Source organism: Euprymna scolopes, chromosome 37 (assembly GCF_053919585.1).
Source record: "Euprymna scolopes isolate OS-2025 chromosome 37, ASM5391958v1, whole genome shotgun sequence".
Classification (NCBI taxonomy): Eukaryota; Metazoa; Mollusca; class Cephalopoda; order Sepiida; family Sepiolidae; genus Euprymna; species Euprymna scolopes.
In genome coordinates, this window is record NC_136518.1 from 59853928 (window position 1) to 59879841 (window position 25914).

At 31.8% G+C, this 25914-nt stretch overlaps 1 protein-coding gene across 3 annotated transcripts in view; it reads left to right on the forward strand.

Moving 5' to 3' along the window:
* The window catches only part of LOC145261207 (cilia- and flagella-associated protein 74-like), a 2330915-nt gene that overhangs the window by 59124 nt on the left and 2245877 nt on the right, over positions 1–25914 (forward strand). The window lies entirely within an intron of this gene.

The window sequence follows — 25914 nt, forward strand, 5'->3', positions numbered from 1 at the left end:
TTTTAATATATATATGTATATATATATATATATATATATATATATATATGTATATAAAGTTATGAAGAGTTCAAGGATAGAGTACTGTTGCCACATTTGGGCAGGAGCTGCTAGAAAGGGCTTATCCTGCCTTGATAGAGTTCAAAGACTTCGTAGCCTTGTAAGGGATGCCCTTTTCTCTTCCCTGCAACCTGTTTCTCACAGAAGAGATATTGCGAGCTTGTCTCTGCTTTATCATTATTTTCATGGCAAGTGCACGACTGAGCTCCAATCTATGGTCCCCCCCCGCGCCAAACTTTCACAAGAAACACCGGTCTAGCAGAAATCACTATCAATAATTTCCCCACACTTTTTATCTGTGCCTAAACCTAAACGTAGATTCCATGAGCAAAGCTTCTTTCTTAGAACTGCACGCCTATGGAATTATCTTCCGTTTTCCTGCTTTCCAGCTGACTACAATATGTTTGTCTTCAAGTCTAATGTAAACAAGTTCTTAATGAGCCGTTCCATATAAGTTAACAAATTTACCGCGTTTCCATTACTAACTCAATTTCTACTGTACACTTTTTAACCCTTATCCTCGAGTGGCCTCTTGGCCTTGATAAGTGGTGATGCCTATGTAAAAAAAAAAAATAAACAAATAAAATAAATGTAACAAGATCACTATCGCTGGTAGCAACAGCAGCCACATGACATATATGCAAATGACCGAAGCAGTGCGCGAAGTGACGTCACAGTCGAGGAAGAGAATTAAAAAAAAGAGAGAGAAAATTGACACACAATATACGGCAGAATAAAGGAAAACATGTGGGTGGGCCCAACTCTCTTCCTGATCTACATCAATGACTTCCCTAAACACATACTTAAATCATTCGTTGACATTTATGCTGATGACACGACCATCTACGGCAACACATCAAAGGCTGTAAATGACAAAGTTCTCTCTGATTCTCTCTCCTCTGATCTCGAGCGCGTGGTTCAGTGGGGGAAGATGTGGCTGGTTACCTTTAATGCATCCAAAACCAAACTCCTATCCTTACATCATCAACGCTCTGATCCCCATCTAACATCAATTGTGATGGATGGCTCTCGTCTGGGTGAGGCCCCGTGTTTTGACAAGCTTCTGGGCTTGACCTTTACTCCTGATCTGAAATGGAACACGTACATCAAGTCTGTTGCCAGGTCGCTGGAAAAATGGTGGGATCCTTCTACCGCTCCAGAATATATCTCACTACTGATGCAATTCTCTATCTATATAAAAGCCAAATACGTCCAAGGATGGAATACTGTTGCCATATCTGGGCAGGAGCTGCTAAAAACAGCCTATCCTGCCTTGACAGAGTACAAAATAGACTTCGTGGCTTAGTGGGGGATGCCCTTTTCTCTACCCTGCAACCTCTCTCCCACAGAAGAGATGTTGCAAGCCTATCTTTGTTTTATCATTATTTCCATGGCAGGTGCTCGTCTGAACTCCAATCTCTGGTCCCCCCCTCGCCAATCTTTCACGAAAAACACCCGTCTAGCTAAATCCACTGTGAAAAATTTACCCCACTCTATATCTGTGCCTAAATCAAAACGTAGATTCCATGAACAAAGCTTCTTTCTGAGAAGTGCATGCCTGTGGAACTCTGTTCCATCTGCCTGCTTTCCACCTGACTACAACTTGGATGTCTTCAAGTCCAACGTTAACAAATTCCTAATGAACTGCCCCCATAAATAAACACTTCATCAAATCTCCATACTAACGTAATGTACTTGCAATAACCCTTATCCCTGAGTGGCTTCCGGGCCTTGATAAGTGGTGATCACATGTGACTCGTGACAGCAAGAGATTTTTTAGCTCATGTCGAAGCGGCAGGGTTTTGTAAAGTACATGGCAGATGAGATATACTTAGACATTCTTAAAACAAGATGAAATGCGTTATTTTGGAAGAACTATGAATAAATACATTTCATTTCAACTGAAAACACTGAGTTGAATTTCTACCTTATTTTTATTTTTGTTTCTTTGCGACTGTCACAGATACAACGTGTTGGGTGTGAGTGTTAAAATGCAATGATACCATTGAAAAAAATTAATGACAACGTGTGAAGCCACTTGATGTAAAGAGCAAACACGAACGTAAGATAATTATCCCAAACAGAAAAGACGCTTGTTAATCTTAGTCTTGAAAAGACAAAGGTCGTAAGTAGGAGGAAAACAATCAGCAGTAAGAAGATTCCACAAGCTTGAAGTTCTGGGAAATAAGTTACTGGAATAGGGATCTGTTTTACAATGAGGTATTAAAACAGCGAATTGATGGAGATCACTAGAAAAATGAGTCAAACGAGTGGGAACAAAGAAAGCAGGGAATAGATCAGACAATTCTGAAGAACACTATACTCTATTATATATAAGTCACTTTGTGCATGTACGTGTGAGAGAGAGTTCCTCATAAGTTCCGAAACGGCTGAGCCTATCTTTTGCAAATTTCACACAAAGGTTATATATCTGGCACTGTTCTTAGATATGTTTTGTACAGAAATTCATCCGATAAGTATCGAATAAATCCGATCTTAAAAATAGTCTTATAGATAAAAAGAATTTTTACAGAGTAATATTTTATATTAGACTGGGTGTAGCCTTGTAATGTAAAATATTCCCTTATAAAAGTCATTCTTTTTTATCTATAAGAGTAGAAAGCCTATTTTTAAAAGCATCAAGCCCAAATATCAGCTGGCATGATATTGTAAACAAACACAGATCGAATTGGATGCACGACATTATCATCATTATTATTTTAGTTTTTTTTTTTTTTTTTTTAATTAATCCACCAGGCAAATTATTCCTCGTAATATATAATATTTAATAGTGGATAGATTCTGTAATAATACATACACAATCTGCATAAATTAAAATATCATGTTTAAGCGTATTTTACAACCAGGCAACGCCGGGCGTGCAGCTAGTAATATTTATAGAAATGACTGAGACTAGCAACATCACATTTGTGAGAGAGAGAAAGAGATATTGCAGAGAGGAAGAAAGGGTGAGGCCAATTAAATTAAAGATACATTTCTTAACCTTATCAATTAAATTCTCTGTATACTTATATGTGGAAAGTGATTTTTTTATTTCAGAATTTTATTTTGATCTTTGTGTCTTATTAAAAAAATCGCAGCCAAGGTGATGGCTTAACTGTGGTTAACTTCATGCTGGAAAGATCGTAAAAATGAACATCACAAGAACCTTAACCCTTCTAGTAACCGTAAGTCCTCACACACAAACCATTGTAAGATCACATTTAATTACTTAAGTCTCGGTTGCCATGATTTTTTTTTTTTTTGCCGATAAGAAACACAAACGTCAAAGACATCATCATATTCAGTTTAGCATCCCTTTTACACACTGCCATGTGGTGGACGACTTTAAGAAAATAACTTCCAAACTAACCTGCTACAAATATACCTAGTTTTTATGTATCCCTATTTTTCTCAAGTTGATTCGTATCAATGTTTTCCTTGGTCTGCCCTTACCAACTAATCCTGCAACTTCAACTGTTCTCAACTAACCCAACTGAAACATGAATAGTAGTAGAAGTATCACTTTTGGAATATGTTGTCTATGCATATATAGTTCTGGAAATGGTTGGGCCTGAGTTATAAGCCATTGAAACAAATACGGATGAACCTTCTTTATTGTAAACTGATCTAACACATATAATATGCCTGTGTATATGATAACTAATGTCTTGGTGACAGGATCACAGGTAGAATTAGCCTGGGCCTGGTGTTACCACATGCACCAACAGAACCATGAAAAAATGAAACCAAAGAAATATAAAAACCGTGCGGCTCAGAAGAAAGATCTGAACGTTATGATCGGCAAAGGCTCTGATCCCCATTTGGCATCAATTGAAATTGGGGAGGCTCAATGTTTTGACAAGCTTCTGGGTTTGACCTTTACTCCTTATCTTAAATGGAACACATACGTCAAGTCTGTTGCCCAGGTCGCTGGGAAAATGGTGGGATCCTTCTACCACTCCAGAAGATATCTCACTACTGATGCAATTCTCTATATAAAAGCCAAGTACGTCCAAACATGGAGTACTGCTGCCACATCTTGGCTGGAGCTTCTAAAAACAGCCTATCCTGCCTTGACAGAGTACAAAATAGACTTCGTGGCTTAGTGGGGGATGCCCTTTTCTCTTCCCTGCAACCTTTTTCCCACAGAAGAGACGTTGCGAACCTGTCTTTGTTTTATCGTTACTTCCATGGCAAATGCTCGTCTGAGCTCCAATCTCTAGTCCCCCTCGCCAATCTTTCACAAAAAACACCCATCTAGCTGAAACCACTGTCAGTAATTTTCCCCACTCTTTATCTGTGCCTAAATCAAAACGTAGATTCCGTGAACAAAGCTTCTTTCTTAGAAGTGCACGCCTGTGGAACTCTCTTCCGTTTGCCTGTTTCCCACCTGACTACAACTTGAATATCTTCAAGTCCAACATAAACAAATTCTTGATGAATCGCCCCCTTAAGTAAGACACTTTATCAAATCTCCAATACTAACAATTACTACAATACTATCCCATTGATTACTGTACACACAATAACCCTTATCCCTGAGTGGTTTCCGGGACTTGATAAGTGGTGACCTCCATGTAAAAAAAAAAGAAAAAGGCTCCTTTGACAGTCAACTAAGCTTTTTATATCCTCAAAACTAGAGTGTGCTACAGTTGAATAACTACATTTTAAGTAGTGGCGTGGATTTATTTAAAGTTTTGAGATTCCAGATAATCCTCAATTTTTCTTATTGACGGCACAAAGCAGCTGAATTGTCATTTGAAATATATCGAATGAAGGTGAATATCTATAACAGATACCAGACGGATTTTTAATGAATTGTTCGTCTTTAATGAAATGTTCAAATGAGCTTAACCTCATTATCAAACGAAGGTTAATTATGCCATCGCACTTTCATTTAATCATTTGCATTTCATTATGCAATATATATGCATAGATAATTTTATTATCTATGAATATTAATTTATATGCACCTGATAAATCTATATATATAAAAGCCAAACGTCTGTGTGTATGTATGTATGTTTGGTTGTAACGCTAAAACTTTTGAAAGACGGAACCAAACTTGACAAATTTGGTATCATATCGAAGCCCCATCACCCGGATGACAAATATCGAAATTTCACGTCAAACGGACCACTAGAAGTTGGTCAACTGATCAGTTATCTTCGAGTGGGGCCCCCAAAAAACCTGTCATTATCTATATATATAAAAGACAAATGTTTGTTTGTAACGCTAAAACTTGAGATGAAAGATTCCTCTCCCCTAAGAATAAAACATATGTTCAATATCTGCTTTTGTTTTTTCATTGTTTATACGGTCCCGAGCAACGCCGGGTAGCCCTGCTAGTTATTTATATATATGAAAATCCTAATTCTGGCGACACATCGGTTCTCATTATACAATCAAAATTAAGCAACGATGAGTCTAGCCTGTACCAAATGAGTGATTATTTGGGAATACTAGGTGCTGTAAGCATTGCGTCAAGACATGGGAATTTCCAGGTTAGTATTTGAGGACAAATTTAAAACCACTGAATCATACATCTAGAATGGAAGACTCTGATGTAAAACCTGAGGTTTACTGTCTGCTCTGTTTATGGCAATCAACTGCACCAACTCAGATCAGAAGTTTTCCCAAAAAGTTTGTTTGGTTCTGCACAAAGCCTTCACCATTATAAACAAATCATCTGTGTGGATTTCAGACAACATAGTTGTCGTGTGAACCTCAGATATCAAAATCGACAGGAAAGGTTTTTTTTTTTTATTAAGAAAGCAAGAAAGCAATAATAGGAGGGTGAACCTGTAAATTCACCCTTGTCCGTTCGTCTGTCCGCACTTTTCTCAATAACTACGCCTTTGAATTTTTGCACAAACATAAAACATGATATGAGTAAAAAAGTAACAGAAAGAATTTTCTGGAAAAACTCCAGTTGCACCCCTAGGGGTGCCTTTCAGGTTAAAATGGCTAAACTTTTGTACTTATAAAAAAATATTGATGCCTTGGATTTTTAAAAACTTTCTGAAAAGTTGTAACTAAATGATTTCTATATAATTTTGTTTGTCTATACTTCGCGATAACTCTTGGGTGTGCCCCAAGGGCTCTCTCAGAGTTAATAAAAACACTCCATTTTTGAGACTATTTTACCATATTTGTCCAAGATTTTCTCTGTGTGTCTATTTAGCAGTTTTGCATGGTGCTGAACTCAAATTAAAATATGTTAAGGCCTTGGGAACTTTTGGGGTTAAATGGAGGTGGCCAAATGATGGACTTGGTCATTTCGTTTTTGCATGGTTTTTAATTTTTGTTTTCCCACGTTTAAAAACGACCTTGGTGTCTAATGTGTCCTGTGGGGAGGCATTGTAAATAGGAACTTATTAGTCCATGGGCCATCGGGGTCGACCGTGCACCCCCCCCCCTCCCCATAACCCATCACAAGTGGTATTGTTGGAAAACTGGAGATGTCCAGATTAAGAAAAAATATGTTAACATTAAAAAATTTGGGATGCACAGTTAGTATTTAGCTTTCGACACTTGAAAAAAAAAAAAAAAAAAACACAATGACATGTGGTCCCTTTTCCTTAATATCTATACTCATTCTAACTGATCCTGGAATGACATATTATCAAATGAAAGTTTATTTCATGACATATTATCAAATGAAAGTTTATTTCATGACATATTATCAAATGAAAGTTTATTTCATGACATATTATCAAATGAAAGTTTATTTCATGACATATTATCAAATGAAAGTTTATTTCATGACATATTATCAAATGAAAGTTTATTTCATGACATATTATCAAATGAAAGTTTATTTCATGACATATTATCAAATGAAAGTTTATTTCATGACATATTATAAAATGAAAGTTTGTTTCATGACATATTATCAAATGAAAGTGTATTTCATGACATATTATCAAATGAAAGTTTATTTCATGACATATTATCAAATGAAAGTTTATTTCATGACATATTATCAAATGAAAGTTTATTTCATGACATATTTTCAAATGAAAGTTTATTTCATGACATATTATCAAATGAAAGTTTATTTCATGACATATTATCAAATGAAAGTTTGTTTCATGACATATTTTCAAATGAAAGTTTATTTCATGACATATCAAATGAAAGTTTATTTCATGACATATTTTCAAATGAAAGTTTATTTCATGACATATTTTCAAATGAAAGTTTATTTCATGACATATTATCAAATGAAAGTTTATTTCATGACATATTATCAAATGAAAGTTTATTTCATGACATATTATCAAATGAAAGTTTATTTCATGACATATTATCAAATGAAAGTTTATTTCATGACATATTATAAAATGAAAGTTTGTTTCATGACATATTATCAAATGAAAGTGTATTTCATGACATATTATCAAATGAAAGTTTATTTCATGACATATTATCAAATGAAAGTTTATTTCATGACATATTATCAAATGAAAGTTTATTTCATGACATATTTTCAAATGAAAGTTTATTTCATGACATATTATCAAATGAAAGTTTATTTCATGACATATTATCAAATGAAAGTTTGTTTCATGACATATTATCAAATGAAAGTTTGTTTCATGACATATTATCAAATGAAAGTTTATTTCATGACATATTATCAAATGAGAGTTTATTTCATGACATATTATCAAATGAAAGTTTATTTCATGAAATATTATCAAATGAAAGTTTATTTCATGACATATTATCAAATAAAAGTTTTTCATGACATATTATCAAATGAAAGTTTATTTCATGACATATTATCAAATGAAAGTTTGTTTCATGACATATTATCAAATAAAAGTTTTTCATGACATATCATCAAATGAAAGTTTATTTCATGACATATTATCAAATGAGAGTTTATTTCATGACATATTATCAAATGAAAGTTTATTTCATGAAATATTATCAAATGAAAGTTTATTTCATGACATATTATCAAATAAAAGTTTTTCATGACATATCATCAAATGAAAGTTTATTTCATGACATATCATCAAATGAAAGTTTATTTCATGACATATTATCAAATGAAAGTTTGTTTCATGACATATTATCAAATAAAAGTTTATTTCATGACATATCAAATGAAAGTTTATTTCATGACATATCATCAAATGAAAGTTTATTTCATGACATATTATCAAATAAAAGTTTTTCATGACATATTATCAAATGAAAGTTTATTTCATGACATATCATCAAATGAAAGTTTGTTTCATGACATATTATCAAATGAAAGTTTATTTCATGACATATTATCAAATGAAAGTTTGTTTCATGACATATTATCAAATGAAAGTTTATTTCATGACATATCAAATGAAAGTTTATTTCATGACATATTATCAAATGAAAGTTTGTTTCATGACATATTATCAAATAAAAGTTTTTCATGACATATTATCAAATGAAAGTTTATTTCATGACATATTATCAAACGAAAGTTTATTTCATGACATATTATCAAATGAAAGTTTATTTCATGACATATTATCAAATGAAAGTTTATTTCATGACATATTATCAAATGAAAGTTTATTTCATGACATATTATCAAACGAAAGTTTATTTCATGACATATTATCAAATTAAAGTTTATTTCATGACATATTATCAAACGAAAGTTTATTTCATGACATATTATCAAATGAAAGTTTATTTCATGACATATTATCAAATGAAAGTTTATTGCATGACATATTATCAAATGAAAGTTTATTGCATGACATATTATCAAATGAAAGTTTATTTCATGACATATTATCAAATGAAAGTTTATTTCATGACATATTATCAAATGAAAGTTTATTTCATGACATATTATCAAATGAAAGTTTATTTCATGACATATTATCAAATGAAAGTTTATTGCATGACATATTATCAAATGAAAGTTTATTGCATGACATATTATCAAATGAAAGTTTATTGCATGACATATTATCAAATGAAAGTTTATTTCATGACATATTATCAAATGAAAGTTTATTTCATGACATATTATCAAATGAAAGTTTATTGCATGACATATTATCAAATGAAAGTTTATTTCATGACATATTATCAAATGAAAGTTTATTTCATGACATATTATCAAATGAAAGTTTATTTCATGACATATTATCAAATGAAAGTTTATTTCATGACATATTATCAAATGAAAGTTTATTTCATGACATATTATTAAATGAAAGTTTATTTCATGACATATTATCAAATGAAAGTTTATTTCATGACATATTATCAAATGAAAGTTTATTTCATGACATTATCAAATGAAAGTTTGTTTCATGACATATTATCAAATGAAAGTTTATTTCATGACATATTATCAAATGAAAGTTTATTTCATGACATATTATTAAATGAAAGTTTATTTCATGACATATTATCAAATAAAAGTTTATTTCATGACATATTATCAAATGAAAGTTTATTTCATGACATTATCAAATGAAAGTTTGTTTCATGACATATTATCAAATGAAAGTTTATTTCATGACATATTATCAAATGAAAGTTTATTTTATGACATATTATTAAATGAAAGTTTGTTTCATGACATATTATCAAATGAAAGTTTGTTTCATGACATATTATCAAATGAAAGTTTATTTCATGACATATTATCAAATGAAAGTTTATTTCATGACATATTATCAAATGAAAGTTTATTTCATGACATATTATCAAATGAAAGTTTATTTCATGACATATTATCAAATGAAAGTTTATTTCATGACATATTATCAAATGAAAGTTTATTTCATGACATATTATCAAATGAAAGTTTGTTTCATGACATATTATCAAATGAAAGTTTGTTTCATGACATATTATCAAATGAAAGTTTATTTCATGACATATTATCAAATGAAAGTTTGTTTCATGACATATTATCAAATGAAAGTTTATTTCATGACATATTATCAAATGAAAGTTTGTTTCATGACATATTATCAAATGAAAGTTTATTTCATGACATATTATCAAATGAAAGTTTATTTCATGACATATTATCAAATGAAAGTTTCTTTCATGACATATTATCAAATGAAAGTTTATTTCATGACATATTATCAAATGAAAGTTTATTTCATGACATATTATCAAATGAAAGTTTATTTCATGACATATTATCAAATGAAAGTTTATTTCATGACATATTATCAAATGAAAGTTTATTTCATGACATATTATCAAATGAAAGTTTATTTCATGACATATTATCAAATGAAAGTTTATTTCATGACATATTATCAAATGAAAGTTTGTTTCATGACATATTATCAAATGAAAGTTTGTTTCATGACATATTATCAAATGAAAGTTTATTTCATGACATATTATCAAATGAAAGTTTGTTTCATGACATATTATCAAATGAAAGTTTATTTCATGACATATTATCAAATGAAAGTTTGTTTCATGACATATTATCAAATGAAAGTTTATTTCATGACATATTATCAAATGAAAGTTTGTTTCAAGACATATTATCAAATGAAAGTTTATTTCATGACATATTATCAAATGAAAGTTTATTTCATGACATATTATCAAATGAAAGTTTATTTCATGAAATATTATCAAATGAAAGTTTGTTTCATTATATATTATCAAATGAAAGTTTATTTCATGACATATTATCAAATGAAAGTTTATTTCATGACATATTATCAAATGAAAGTTTGTTTCATGACATATTATCAAATGAAAGTTTATTTCATGACATATTATCAAATGAAAGTTTGTTTCATGACATATTATCAAATGAAAGTTTATTTCATGACATATTATCAAATGAAAGTTTGTTTCATGACATATTATCAAATGAAAGTTTGTTTCATGACATATTATCAAATGAAAGTTTATTTCATGACATATTATCAAATGAAAGTTTATTTCATGACATATTATCAAATGAAAGTTTATTTCATGACATATTATCAAATGAAAGTTTGTTTCATGACATATTATCAAATGAAAGTTTATTTCATGACATATTATCAAATGAAAGTTTATTTCATGACATATTATCAAATGAAAGTTTATTTCATGACATATTATCAAATGAAAGTTTATTTCATGACATATTATCAAATGAAAGTTTATTTCATGACATATTATCAAATGAAAGTTTATTTCATGACATATTATCAAATGAAAGTTTGTTTCATGACATATTATCAAATGAAAGTTTATTTCATGACATATTATCAAATGAAAGTTTATTTCATGACATATTATCAAATGAAAGTTTATTTCATGACATATTATCAAATGAAAGTTTGTTTCATGACATATTATCAAATGAAAGTTTATTTCATGACATATTATCAAATGAAAGTTTATTTCATGATATATTATCAAATGAAAGTTTGTTTCATGACATATTATCAAATGAAAGTTTGTTTCATGACATATTATCAAATGAAAGTTTATTTCATGACATATTATCAAATGAAAGTTTATTTCATGACATATCAAATGAAAGTTTATTTCATGACATATTATCAAATGAAAGTTTATTTCATGACATATTATCAAATGAAAGTTTATTTCATGACATATTATCAAATGAAAGTTTATTTCATGACATATTATCAAATGAAAGTTTGTTTCATGACATATTATCAAATGAAAGTTTGTTTCATGACATATCAAATGAAAGTTTATTTCATGACATATTATCAAATGAAAGTTTATTTCATGACATATTATCAAATGAAAGTTTATTTCATGACATATTATCAAATGAAAGTTTGTTTCATGACATATTATCAAATGAAAGTTTATTTCATGACATATTATCAAATGAAAGTTTATTTCATGACATATTATCAAATGAAAGTTTATTTCATGACATATTATCAAATGAAAGTTTATTTCATGACATATTATCAAATGAAAGTTTATTTCATGACATATTATCAAATGAAAGTTTGTTTCATGACATATTATCAAATGAAAGTTTGTTTCATGACATATTATCAAATGAAAGTTTATTTCATGACATATTATCAAATGAAAGTTTATTTCATGACATATTATCAAATGAAAGTTTGTTTCATGACATATTATCAAATGAAAGTTTGTTTCATGACATATTATCAAATGAAAGTTTATTTCATGACATATTATCAAATGAAAGTTTATTTCATGACATATTATCAAATGAAAGTTTATTTCATGACATATTATCAAATGAAAGTTTGTTTCATGACATATTATCAAATGAAAGTTTGTTTCATGACATATTATCAAATGAAAGTTTATTTCATGACATATTATCAAATGAAAGTTTGTTTCATGACATATTATCAAATGAAAGTTTATTTCATGAAATATTATCAAATGAAAGTTTATTTCATGACATATTATCAAATGAAAGTTTATTTCATGACATATTATCAAATGAAAGTTTATTTCATGACATATTATCAAATGAAAGTTTGTTTCATGACATATTATCAAATGAAAGTTTGTTTCATGACATATTATCAAATGAAAGTTTATTTCATGACATATTATCAAATGAAAGTTTGTTTCATGACATATTATCAAATGAAAGTTTGTTTCATGACATATTATCAAATGAAAGTTTATTTCATGACATATTATCAAATGAAAGTTTGTTTCATGACATATTATCAAATGAAAGTTTATTTCATGACATATTATCAAATGAAAGTTTATTTCATGATATATTATCAAATGAAAGTTTGTTTCATGACATATTATCAAATGAAAGTTTGTTTCATGACATATTATCAAATGAAAGTTTATTTCATGACATATTATCAAATGAAAGTTTATTTCATGACATATTATCAAATGAAAGTTTATTTCATGACATATTATCAAATGAAAGTTTATTTCATGACATATTATCAAATGAAAGTTTATTTCATGACATATTATCAAATGAAAGTTTATTTCATGACATATTATCAAATGAAAGTTTGTTTCATGACATATTATCAAATGAAAGTTTGTTTCATGACATATCAAATGAAAGTTTATTTCATGACATATTATCAAATGAAAGTTTATTTCATGACATATTATCAAATGAAAGTTTATTTCATGACATATTATCAAATGAAAGTTTGTTTCATGACATATTATCAAATGAAAGTTTATTTCATGACATATTATCAAATGAAAGTTTATTTCATGACATATTATCAAATGAAAGTTTATTTCATGACATATTATCAAATGAAAGTTTATTTCATGACATATTATCAAATGAAAGTTTGTTTCATGACATATTATCAAATGAAAGTTTATTTCATGACATATTATCAAATGAAAGTTTGTTTCATGACATATTATCAAATGAAAGTTTATTTCATGACATATTATCAAATGAAAGTTTATTTCATGACATATTATCAAATGAAAGTTTGTTTCATGACATATTATCAAATGAAAGTTTGTTTCATGACATATTATCAAATGAAAGTTTATTTCATGACATATTATCAAATGAAAGTTTATTTCATGACATATTATCAAATGAAAGTTTATTTCATGACATATTATCAAATGAAAGTTTGTTTCATGACATATTATCAAATGAAAGTTTGTTTCATGACATATTATCAAATGAAAGTTTATTTCATGACATATTATCAAATGAAAGTTTGTTTCATGACATATTATCAAATGAAAGTTTATTTCATGAAATATTATCAAATGAAAGTTTATTTCATGACATATTATCAAATGAAAGTTTATTTCATGACATATTATCAAATGAAAGTTTATTTCATGACATATTATCAAATGAAAGTTTGTTTCATGACATATTATCAAATGAAAGTTTGTTTCATGACATATTATCAAATGAAAGTTTATTTCATGACATATTATCAAATGAAAGTTTGTTTCATGACATATTATCAAATGAAAGTTTATTTCATGACATATTATCAAATGAAAGTTTATTTCATGACATATTATCAAATGAAAGTTTGTTTCATGACATATTATCAAATGAAAGTTTGTTTCATGACATATTATCAAATGAAAGTTTATTTCATGACATATTATCAAATGAAAGTTTGTTTCATGACATATTATCAAATGAAAGTTTATTTCATGAAATATTATCAAATGAAAGTTTATTTCATGACATATTATCAAATGAAAGTTTGTTTCATGACATATTATCAAATGAAAGTTTGTTTCATGAAATATTATCAAATGAAAGTTTATTTCATGACATATTATCAAATGAAAGTTTATTTCATGACATATTATCAAATGAAAGTTTATTTCATGACATATTATCAAATGAAAGTTTGTTTCATGACATATTATCAAATGAAAGTTTGTTTCATGACATATTATCAAATGAAAGTTTGTTTCATGAAATATTATCAAATGAAAGTTTATTTCATGACATATTATCAAATGAAAGTTTATTTCATGACATATTATCAAATGAAAGTTTATTTCATGACATATTATCAAATGAAAGTTTGTTTCATGACATATTATCAAATGAAAGTTTATTTCATGACATATTATCAAATGAAAGTTTGTTTCATGACATATTATCAAATGAAAGTTTATTTCATGACATATTATCAAATGAAAGTTTGTTTCATGACATATTATCAAATGAAAGTTTATTTCATGACATATTATCAAATGAAAGTTTATTTCATGACATATTATCAAATGAAAGTTTGTTTCATGACATATTATCAAATGAAAGTTTGTTTCATGACATATTATCAAATGAAAGTTTATTTCATGACATATTATCAAATGAAAGTTTGTTTCATGACATATTATCAAATGAAAGTTTATTTCATGACATATTATCAAATGAAAGTTTATTTCATGACATATTATCAAATGAAAGTTTGTTTCATGACATATTATCAAATGAAAGTTTGTTTCATGACATATTATCAAATGAAAGTTTATTTCATGACATATTATCAAATGAAAGTTTGTTTCATGACATATTATCAAATGAAAGTTTATTTCATGAAATATTATCAAATGAAAGTTTATTTCATGACATATTATCAAATGAAAGTTTGTTTCATGACATATTATCAAATGAAAGTTTGTTTCATGAAATATTATCAAATGAAAGTTTATTTCATGACATATTATCAAATGAAAGTTTATTTCATGACATATTATCAAATGAAAGTTTATTTCATGACATATTATCAAATGAAAGTTTGTTTCATGACATATTATCAAATGAAAGTTTATTTCATGACATATTATCAAATGAAAGTTTATTTCATGACATATTATCAAATGAAAGTTTGTTTCATGACATATTATCAAATGAAAGTTTATTTCATGACATATTATCAAATGAAAGTTTGTTTCATTATATATTATCAAATGAAAGTTTGTTTCATGACATATTATCAAATGAAAGTGTATTTCATGACATATTATCAAATGAAAGTTTATTTCATGACATATTATCAAATGAAAGTTTATTTCATGACATATTATCAAATGAAAGTTTATTTCATGACATATTTTCAAATGAAAGTTTGTTTCATGACATATTATCAAATGAAAGTTTATTTCATGACATATTTTCAAATGAAAGTTTGTTTCATGACATATTATCAAATGAAAGTTTATTTCATGACATATTATCAAATGAAAGTTTGTTTCATGACATATTATCAAATGAAAGTTTATTTCATGACATATTATCAAATGAAAGTTTATTTCATGACATATTATCAAATGAAAGTTTGTTTCATGCCTTTGCATTTGTTAACATGAGTATAGATATCAAGGCAAAGGGACAACATTTCATTTATCTTTTTCAAGTGTTGAAGTCTAAACACTTACAGTGCATCACAAATTTTTTTATGTTAACATATTTTTTTTCTAAATCCAGACATCCCAAGCTTTCCAACAATACCACTTATGACGGGTTATGGGGGGGGGGGTGCACGGTCGACCTCACTGGCCTATTTGCTATAGTTTCCATTAGTATAACAATCATGGCGCTCATCAAATCATTTTTCACTACAGTCTTCGACTTGGCTATCGTTAACCTAGTATAGGCCCCTTATTTTTTTTTGTCCTTTCGCTAACTTATTTTGCTTGGAAACTATCATTCAAAATAGACTGTTTTTTGTTTTTTTTAATCCAACTTCTCTTAGTTGTTCATAGAGCCTTTCACTTTTCTTTTTCCAGTGAAAAAACAAATCTCTGATAAGGTTGTTGGGTTCGATCTTGTCACATTTTCCTTTCTGAAATCACTATCTAACACATCAATAAAGAATTCAGTCCGTTGTGTTTGTACTGCTGAGCCTTCTTGTTAATATTGTGACGCTTATCTACCCCATTTCGGGAATAAATGGACTCTTCCAGAGAATATGACCAATTAAGTGTTGTGGCAATCTTTGGTAACAATCCCTTGGCCTTCAGGCCAAGATCACAGTGTAGTATCTGTTCTGATGCTACACTTCACCTTTTTTGTCCTCGGTCAGTGGAGGAGAAATCCTTCATGACTGAGACAATTTTTATTTTTGTTTCTACCCAGTGTTCCCCTTTTTGGAGAGCTGGATTTTCCCCACATTAAAAACCGACCTTGTATCTAATTCTGTCCTCGGGGTCAAGTAAATAGGAACAACCATATACAGCATTAGACCCAGAGCAAGTATTGCGAATATGTATCAGAAATAACAGTTGGAAATAAGTTATACACCATTCACTATGATTATGCCACTCCTATAGCTAGATACCTGGAAAACAGAGCTATTAAACCTGATATAATGGTATGGGGTAAGAAGGGGAAAGTAGCAAACTTAGTAGAAGCAATCCCCTAGAGATGATTTCTCAATAAACGTATTGGTCCTTAGAAAGGGCATCCAGCAAAAAAAAAAAAAAAATCTCGTCTCAAATATGGAAATATTTTCCAACGAAAATCAATTGCGTTTTAGGCTATGAAGTCTATTGTATATTATTGTATATTATTATTATTTACATGTATATTATTGTATATTATATTATGTTTACCTAAAAATAAGATAGGAGGCTTTTTTTTACTTTTGGAACATATGACAAAATATGCTCCGGACGCCCATGCACAGCCATCATTCATCGCTGGTAAAAGTGCATTGAGGAATGGTGCTGACTAAGTAGAAAATTAAATTTGATAATACAAAAGGTCACTCATTTTAATGGTGCCAATTCCGTCTCTGTAGCTCTTCAACATTTTGAGTTAAAAAAATAGGAGGCTTTACTTTTGGGACTACCTTCGTATATTATATGTTTATGCATAAAAATTGTGTAGGCGAGTGTATTAATCGACACCGTCTTTTATGTATATAATAATGATAGGACGATTCCAATACTTTTCCCGATTCTGTACTAAATTACTGATTCCGATGCTTTATAAATTTCTAAACATTTACCTATAAAGTTGTTATTGCCGCAAAAACACATGTTAAATGTACATAGGTTTTCTCAAACGTAAAAACGTACTTGTGGGGAGGGTGATGCACAGATTTTGATTTTACTGGTAATTTAATATCAATAAATATTTATTATTGTTCCTTACTACGAGCAATGAAAGATTTTGTTTTAAACAAAATCAAATAAAAAAAAATTAATAATTAAAGGAATCGTTTTTGGCATTGGAAAATAAGCACAAAGTTTTCAGATTCCAATATTCCCAGAAGTTTTGATTTTTCTGATTCCCGATTCTGATTAATCATCCCAGCACTAGTATATATACATGTTCCTGGGAATTTTGTAATATCAGTAAACTGTGGAAATGTTTGCCAAGATGCAAAAGTTTTGTTTGATATGCTTTCAATACTGACATTAATTTAAAATGTTTGATGTATTTAGAGATAACATAAACGATTGCTACTAAAAATGTATGTAAAGATATAAAATAAAATAAAAAAAAACAACAAAAATAAACATTGCAGAAATTATTTATACAAAGTGTGATTAAAAAAAGAGGTTTTCTGATGAAAGTTTTATTACTAAGTCTGCAGAGAGATTATTTATTGTCTGCGTGAGGGTAATCTCTTCCAGGTTTAATGTCGCTTTTCATTCGCTGTTGTCACTTGCAAAAAAAACACTCGGAAAATACCTCTTATTTGAGGCCCCTTGGCACGGTGGCTCTTCTGCAGTGATAAAATTAGTTCCTTTGGGCTCTTCTTTGAGCATGGAAAAGTTCCGAAAGTCACGTGTTCCAGGATCTGGAAAATAAGGCGGATGATTGAGAGCTGTGATATTTAAAAAAAAAAAAAAAAAAAAAATTTTTTTTTTTTTTGAGGTTACTCCAGACAAAGCATGAAGCCGCTTGATTCAAAGAGTTCAAAACAATCAAAGCTGATTAACGCAAAGATAGGAGATGCTTATTAGCCTCAGTCTTTTTCGTTTTTTATCTTACCTATAGCATTAGCCTTTTCAAGACTAATGTTATAAGCAACAGGAAAACAGTCAGCAGGGAACGAGTTCTACAAGTTTTTTTTTGTTGGCCAAGAACTGCCTTACATTAATCATGTAGCGTGCCAATGTATCATGGCAGAGCAACCACAGCTGTCTCTCTACAGGGGCGGCCTAATACACCGAACCCAGCCATAAAGATAATTGATAACCTATGAGTAAAAGTACCGGTTGACTGTCTGACTTTTTAGCATGACTTTATGGTGGAATCACTTTCTTTCTGATTGAAGAATGCAATCAGCATGATTTTGATTTTTGATTTTGACAAGAACAACTTTTTTGATGTCATTGTATTTAGGCTTTTCCATTAGACGCTCTCTCTCTCTCTCTCTCTCTCTCTCTCTCTCTCTCTCTCTCTCTTTCGTGCTACTAGATCAGGCTTCCTGTTCTAAAATGTACCAAACATTAATGTTCTTGTTTTTTTTTCTTTCTTTGCCCCAAAACAAACAAACAAAATAATTCTACAAAACAATCAAACCAAACGCCATGAATAAATATTTGACGATCTAAATAACTTAAAGCATAAAACAATTTACTGGAGTCAACATAATGCATTTTGTTTCATACTCTCTCTCTCTCTCTCTCTCTCTCTCTCTCTCTCTCTCTCTCTCTCTCTCTCTCTCAGATCAGACAGTCTGAAGATATCGGCTTCCTGATCTAAAATATACCAAACATTGGTGTTAGTGTTTTTATTTTCTTTCCCTTTGCAAAACTCAATCATGTTCTGCAAAGTCAAAAACAAAAACAACAATTTTTCTCCACGAAGCAATCGAGCTAAAAACACCATGAATGAATATTTGAAGATATACAGAACCTGAAACAAACAAAAAAAAAAATGCCAAAATTATAAAACCCGAAAAGGGTTGGTATGCCGTAAATCAACCCCCCCCCCCTCGAAAAGGGTTGGTATGCCGTAAATCAAAACCCGAAAAGGGTTGGTATGCCGTAAATCAACCCCCCCCCCGAAAAGGGTTGGTATGCCGTAAATCAAACCTCCCCCCCCCGAAAAGGGTTGGTATGCCGTAAATCAACCCCCCCTCCCGAAAAGGGTTGGTATGCCGTAAATCAAAACCCGAAAAGGGTTGGTATGCCGTAAATCAAAACTACCAAACCAAACCAAACTTCATAAATAAATATTTGAAACATAAAACTTTTTTTTTCCCAAATGACTGGATTTATCATTAAATAACCCGAAAAGGGTTGATATGCCGTAAAACAAATCAAGCAAACTACGTCTTTCACAATTACCTTGTTCTGTTTCCCTATCCAAATTACCATACTACCTCGAAACATGTGCATTTGTAAACAGATTGTTAAACGAATTGTGTCTGCTAGTAGAAATATACATTCGATTCAAAGAAATAAACTGAACCATTTCCAGTAAGTGTAGAATTACATATGTACGCTTATCCTTCATATTTCAAAAGGAAAAGCAAAAAATAAATAAATAAAACTAAATAAACCCATTTTTCAAACGTGCATATTTTAATAATATTTTAGAAGTTGTTAGCTATTAAAAACAGAAGAAAAAAAAACTCGAATGAAAGCAATTTCATGTTCTAGATCGATGCTTATGTTTTGTTTGTTTTTTGTTTTTGCTTTGTTTCCTTTTTGTTTGTTTGTTTGAAATTGTAATCGTAAAAGCGCGTGTAGAAATTGCTTTCTTGTCTGATTAACTTGATGCACGTGCATCCGGAAAACATTAATAAACTTTGTCAAATGAATGTACGTTCTTAAGAAAGAAAAACAAAAAATGTTTGTTAACTCTGAGTAAAACTGAACACATATTTCGATGTTAAACATGTTTGTACGGTCGTTACAGTCAGAGAGAAAAAAAAGTGCCTTTTTAATGTATTAATTCAGTTTTATACGTACGTACTCTGCAATGGAGATGGACGAGAACTCAGATGTAGAGCCAGTATTATTTAGCTGATGAGGCTACTTGAGATACCCAGATGCGTTTTTTTCCAACATGTTTTCCCACACATATACACTCCCACACGTACGCACGCATATACACATCCTCATACACACACTCACATTCATGCACATACACACACACACACACACGCACACCTGTGACGTCACTTCCTTTAAAGTGAAAACCAGACATGCGCACCCAGAACACTAACTCCAGTATAAAAGTCAACAAAACCTGTTAACTTCCCTTTTTTCGTCTGGACCAGCGTTCGAGCTGCTTAGTCGACGAACCGACCACACACTCTAACGTCACTTTCCCTGCTACTGTGATGTGGGGTAAGCGCAAGCACACTTTATACACTTTCTCTCTCCATGAACTGGATTGACTTTTCTCACTCTATCTCCCCCTTCGCTTTAGCCCATCGACACAGACATGTGCGCGACATTCTACTGAGCTTAACCCTTTCTTTCTATAGACGGCTTGCCACTTCGCGTTTCTCTATTGCATTCCCCCTTTTCTTCTACGTGCGTAGTCGTCAACGGCTAAATGAACACGTGTACACTCAAGACTTTCATTTCTTAACATAAAATAAACGACATGTTTATTTTATTCCAGCATTTCATTTTTTTGTTCCTCTACTCCATTTCCTCTTCTTGCCATGCGCAACATGAAATGGTGACCCCTTTATTTAAATGAAATGAATGAGAGTGAACGAAACACGCGGTGTAAGCTAACCCCTTCCACAAAAATTAACGGCATGCACGAAAAATAATTTTCACCCCCCCCCCCAAAAAAAAACTTGTCGACCACGAGGAGGAACATTTTCAAACCGTGCACAAGAAATTGAAATATAAAAATTTCAACACAAAACAAAATGGAACTTCAACAGACGGACTCCTACAACGAAACCATGGCATTAAACATTCGGCAACCTGACCGGAACCGAGACGAGGAATTAGCAGAATTAAAGTCGGCGGTTGAGAAGCTTTCGAAGCAGCTAGCCGACGCACTTCAAACGCGTCAACATTCTCACAGAAACCATGACGACACGTGGTGAAATTACAGGCGAAGAAGTTCAAGCAGGAACCGATCCACATCACGACATAGACAAGATGTGTGTTTCTACTACAAGAGATTCGGCGTCGACGCAAGAAGATGCACTAAACCCTGCGTGTTCAAAAAACCGGCACAGGGAAACGAACCTTCCAGCCAGTAACGACGACTGTAGCTGGAGCACACAAAAAAGGTTGTCTATTTTATATCCGAGATAAAATTCACGGATATAACTTTTTAATAGAAACCAGAGCGGAAATCAGCATCATACCGACACTGCATGGCCACCCAACAGGGACCCAATTTTTCAACTTACAAGCCGCCAATGGTACCAAAATACCCACTTTTGGCAAAAAAACTTTAAATTTGAACGTTGGAATGCGGAGAAATTTTTTATGGAATTTCACCATAGCCAGCATGACCACTCCAATTTTGGGGGCAGACTTTTTAGCCCATTTCAACCTGTCTGTCGACATGACTCATCACACATTGACAGACAATGAAACGAAGATTTCAGTGAGAGGAACTACCTCAAAATTTTTAACCACCAGAATCAGCACTGCCTTACCCGAAGATTTACACGTCCGCCGGTTACTCCAAAAATTTCCTTAACTTTCCCAGCCGTTTAAAAACACGGACCCCATCAAACACAGAGCTAAGCACTATATTAAGACAACAGGACCGCCCGTCTATTCAACCCCCAGACGCTTGAAACCGGATAAATACAAATTGGCAAAATCCGAGTTTCAAAACCTACTCCACATGGGAATAATACGGCCCTCGAAAAGTGCTTGGTCATCACCACTCCACATGGTACAGAAAGCTAACAACACCACATGGCAACCGTGCGGAGATTTTAGATGCTTAAATGCAAAAACTGTTCCAGATAGATATCCTATTCCCCATATCCATGACTTCGCCAATGGACTCCAAGGTGCCACAATTTTCTCCAAACTGGACCTCGTTAAGGCATATTTTCAAATTCCAGTCGCGGAAGAAGACATTCATAAAACCGCACTGATTTGGCCTTTACGAGTTCCTAAGGATACCTTTCGGGTTGAGAAACGCCTGTCAAACTTTCCAGCGTTTGATTGACAAAGTTTTCAGAGGTCTGCCGTTCATATTCGCTTATGTGGACAACGTTTTAATCGCCAGCAGAAACCTCGAAGAACATCGTCTACACCTGGAACAAACTTTTGAAAGACTGTCACATTTCGGTCTTAAACTAAACACCGATAAATGTGTTTTTGGCCACCAGGAAGTTCAATTTCTCGGTCATTTAATTGACAAGAATGGAATCTCCCCTTTGCCTGAAAAAGTAAGTGCTATTTCGAATTTCCCTCTACCGACATCTCTCAGACAAGTACGCCATTTTGTAGGCATAATTAACTATTACCGACGTTTTTTGCCTAACTGTTCCACGTTACTCGCACCTTTAACAGACTTATTAAAAAACGGAACCAAAAACCAACAGTTAGTTTTGGAAGGACCTGCACTACAGGCCTTCGAACAATCGAAAACTGCTTTGGCAAACTTCACCAAACTTACATATATCCAAGATAACGATACAACGGAACTCACTCTTATGACGGATGCATCGGAAATAGCAGTAGGAGCTGTCATTCACCAAATTTTTGACAACAAAATGACCCCTATTTCATTCTTCTCTGCCAAATTAAACAAAACACAGACTAAATATAGTACTTTCTCGAGAGAGTTACTTGCAATTTACCTTGCAATTAAGCACTTTAAACATCTTCTCGAGGGCAGAAAATTTTCCATTTATACGGATCATAAACCTCTAACATTTGCTCTACACACACGTCGACAAATATGGTCCATGAGAAATTCGACACTTGGACTTTATAACCCAATATTCTACCGATATACGGTACATAAAAGGACAGGAAAACGTTGTAGCTGACGCTTTATCTCGCGCAACAATTGCTTCTCTAAATTCCACTCCACTAAGTATGGAATTAATAGCACAAGAGCAATTAACCGATACCACGCTCCCAGCTATAATGGACAAAACTTCACTGAAGCTGAAAGAAATGCCGATACCATTCGGAACAACTTTCTATTGCGATGTTTCACAAAAACACCCTCGCCCTTATATTTCACCCAGTCTCAGACGACAAGTTTTCCAGCACTTCCACAATTTGTCCCACCCAGGAAAACGTGCCACCGTGAAATTAATAGCGGAACGTTTTGTTTGGTCAAATATGAATACGGACATCTGTAGTTGGACCAAAACTCAAAGTTCACAGGCACACAAAATCACCTTCAGGAACTTTCAGTGTACCAGACGCTAGGTTTACTCATGTGCATATCGACTTGGTTGGACCCTTGCCCACTTCAAAAGGACATACCCACATCCTTACGATAGTCGATAGATTCAGCAGATGGCCGACAGCAATACCAATGAAAGACACATCAGCCGCAACAATAGCCAGAGCGATTTTACAAGATTGGATAGCAATTTTCGGAGTGCCTTCCGTAATCACAACGGACAGGGGCTCACAGTTCCAATCAACTCTTTTCACTGAATTCAACCATTTGTTGGAAACAAAGCACATTAAGACTATTGCCTATCATTCTTGCGCAAACGGTATGGTGGATCGATTGCATAGACAATTAAAAGCATCTTTGGCTATGAACGAAAGCAAATCGGACTGGTCAGACAATTTGTCACTCATTCTCTTAGCAATTTGCAACACTGTGAAGAAAGATTTGAAGAGCACACCTGCAGAATTAGTTTTCAGATCAACACTGATTTTACCAGGACAATTCTACGAAAACAATACAGACATTTCCCCAACGACAACTTTTGTGATAGACTTAAACACAAAATGTCACAATTAAAATTTACTCCAACCAAAAAGCCAGACACAAACATTTTCATTCCAAGCGATATTTACACATGTAAATCGATGCAGTAAAAAAACACTATGTCCAGATTATTCCGGACCTTATTTAGTTCTCGACAGGAGTAAAAAGTATTTTACGATATTAAAAAGAGATAAAAAAGACACTATAGCAATAGACAGACTTAAACCTGCATTCATAGACGAACAATTACACGTTTCTCCTACTCCAATACAAGAACATATACACTCAGAAACGGACAAAGAAATTACAAAAAACAACACACCACAAACAACAACAAAAACTGGTCGAAAAGTTCATTGGCCAAAACATTTCAAACAATATATAACTTATCAAAATAAAAAAAAATATATATATACATAAAAAACAAAAACGAAATACGTTTCTCTTGTATATATATTTTTTTTTCTCCCCAGGAGGGAGAGTCTTGTTCGAACATGTTTTCCCACACATATACACACCCACACGTATGCACGCACGCATATACACATCCACATACACACATACACACACTAACGTGCACACACACACACACCCGAGCTGTGACGTCACTTCCTTTAAAGTGAAAACCAGACATGCGCACACAGAACACTAACTCCAGTATAAAAGTCAACAAAACCTGTTAACTTCCCTTTTTTCATCTGGACCAGCATTCAAGCTGCTTAGTCGACGAACCGACCACACACTCTAACGTCACTTTCCCTGCTACTGTGATGTGGGGTAAGCGCAAGCACACTTTATACACTTTCTCTCTCCATGAACTGGATTGACTTTTCTCACTCTATCTCCCCCTTCGCTTTAGCCCATCGACACAGACATGTGCGTGACGTTCTACTGAGCTTAACCCTTTCTTTCTACAGACGGCTTGCCACTTCGTGTTTCTCTATTGCGTTCCCCCTTTTCTTCTACGCGCGTAGTCGGCAACGGCTAAATGAACACGTGTACAGCCAAGACTTTCATTTCTCAACAGAAAATAAACAACATGTTTATTTTATTCCAACATTTGAGTTCTTTGTTTTCTTCATTCAATTCGTTTCATTATTTTTTCTTGTAGCGAGTTAGGGTATTTCATATCCTGGTCCGCAACACTTTGTTACTTTGGTGATGACATTGTAGCACAGGGAGGAGCTGCATAAAACAAAGGATAAATAAGATCTACTTTATTATATTTATTTCTCTTCCAGAGAACATGAATATACTTACAACTAAGTGTTGTGGCAATCTTTGGTAACAATCCCTTGACCTTCAAGCTAAGATCACAGGGTAGTATCTGTTCTGATGCTGCACTTCACCTTTTCTGTCCTCGGTCAGTGGAGGAGAAATCCTTCATGACTGAGACAATTTTTATTTTTTGTTTCTACCCAGTGTTCCCCTTTTTGGAGAGCTGGATTTTCCCCACATTAAAAACCGACCTTGTATCTAATTCTGTCCTCGGGGTCAAGTAAATAGGAGCAACCATATACAGCATTAGACCCAGAGCA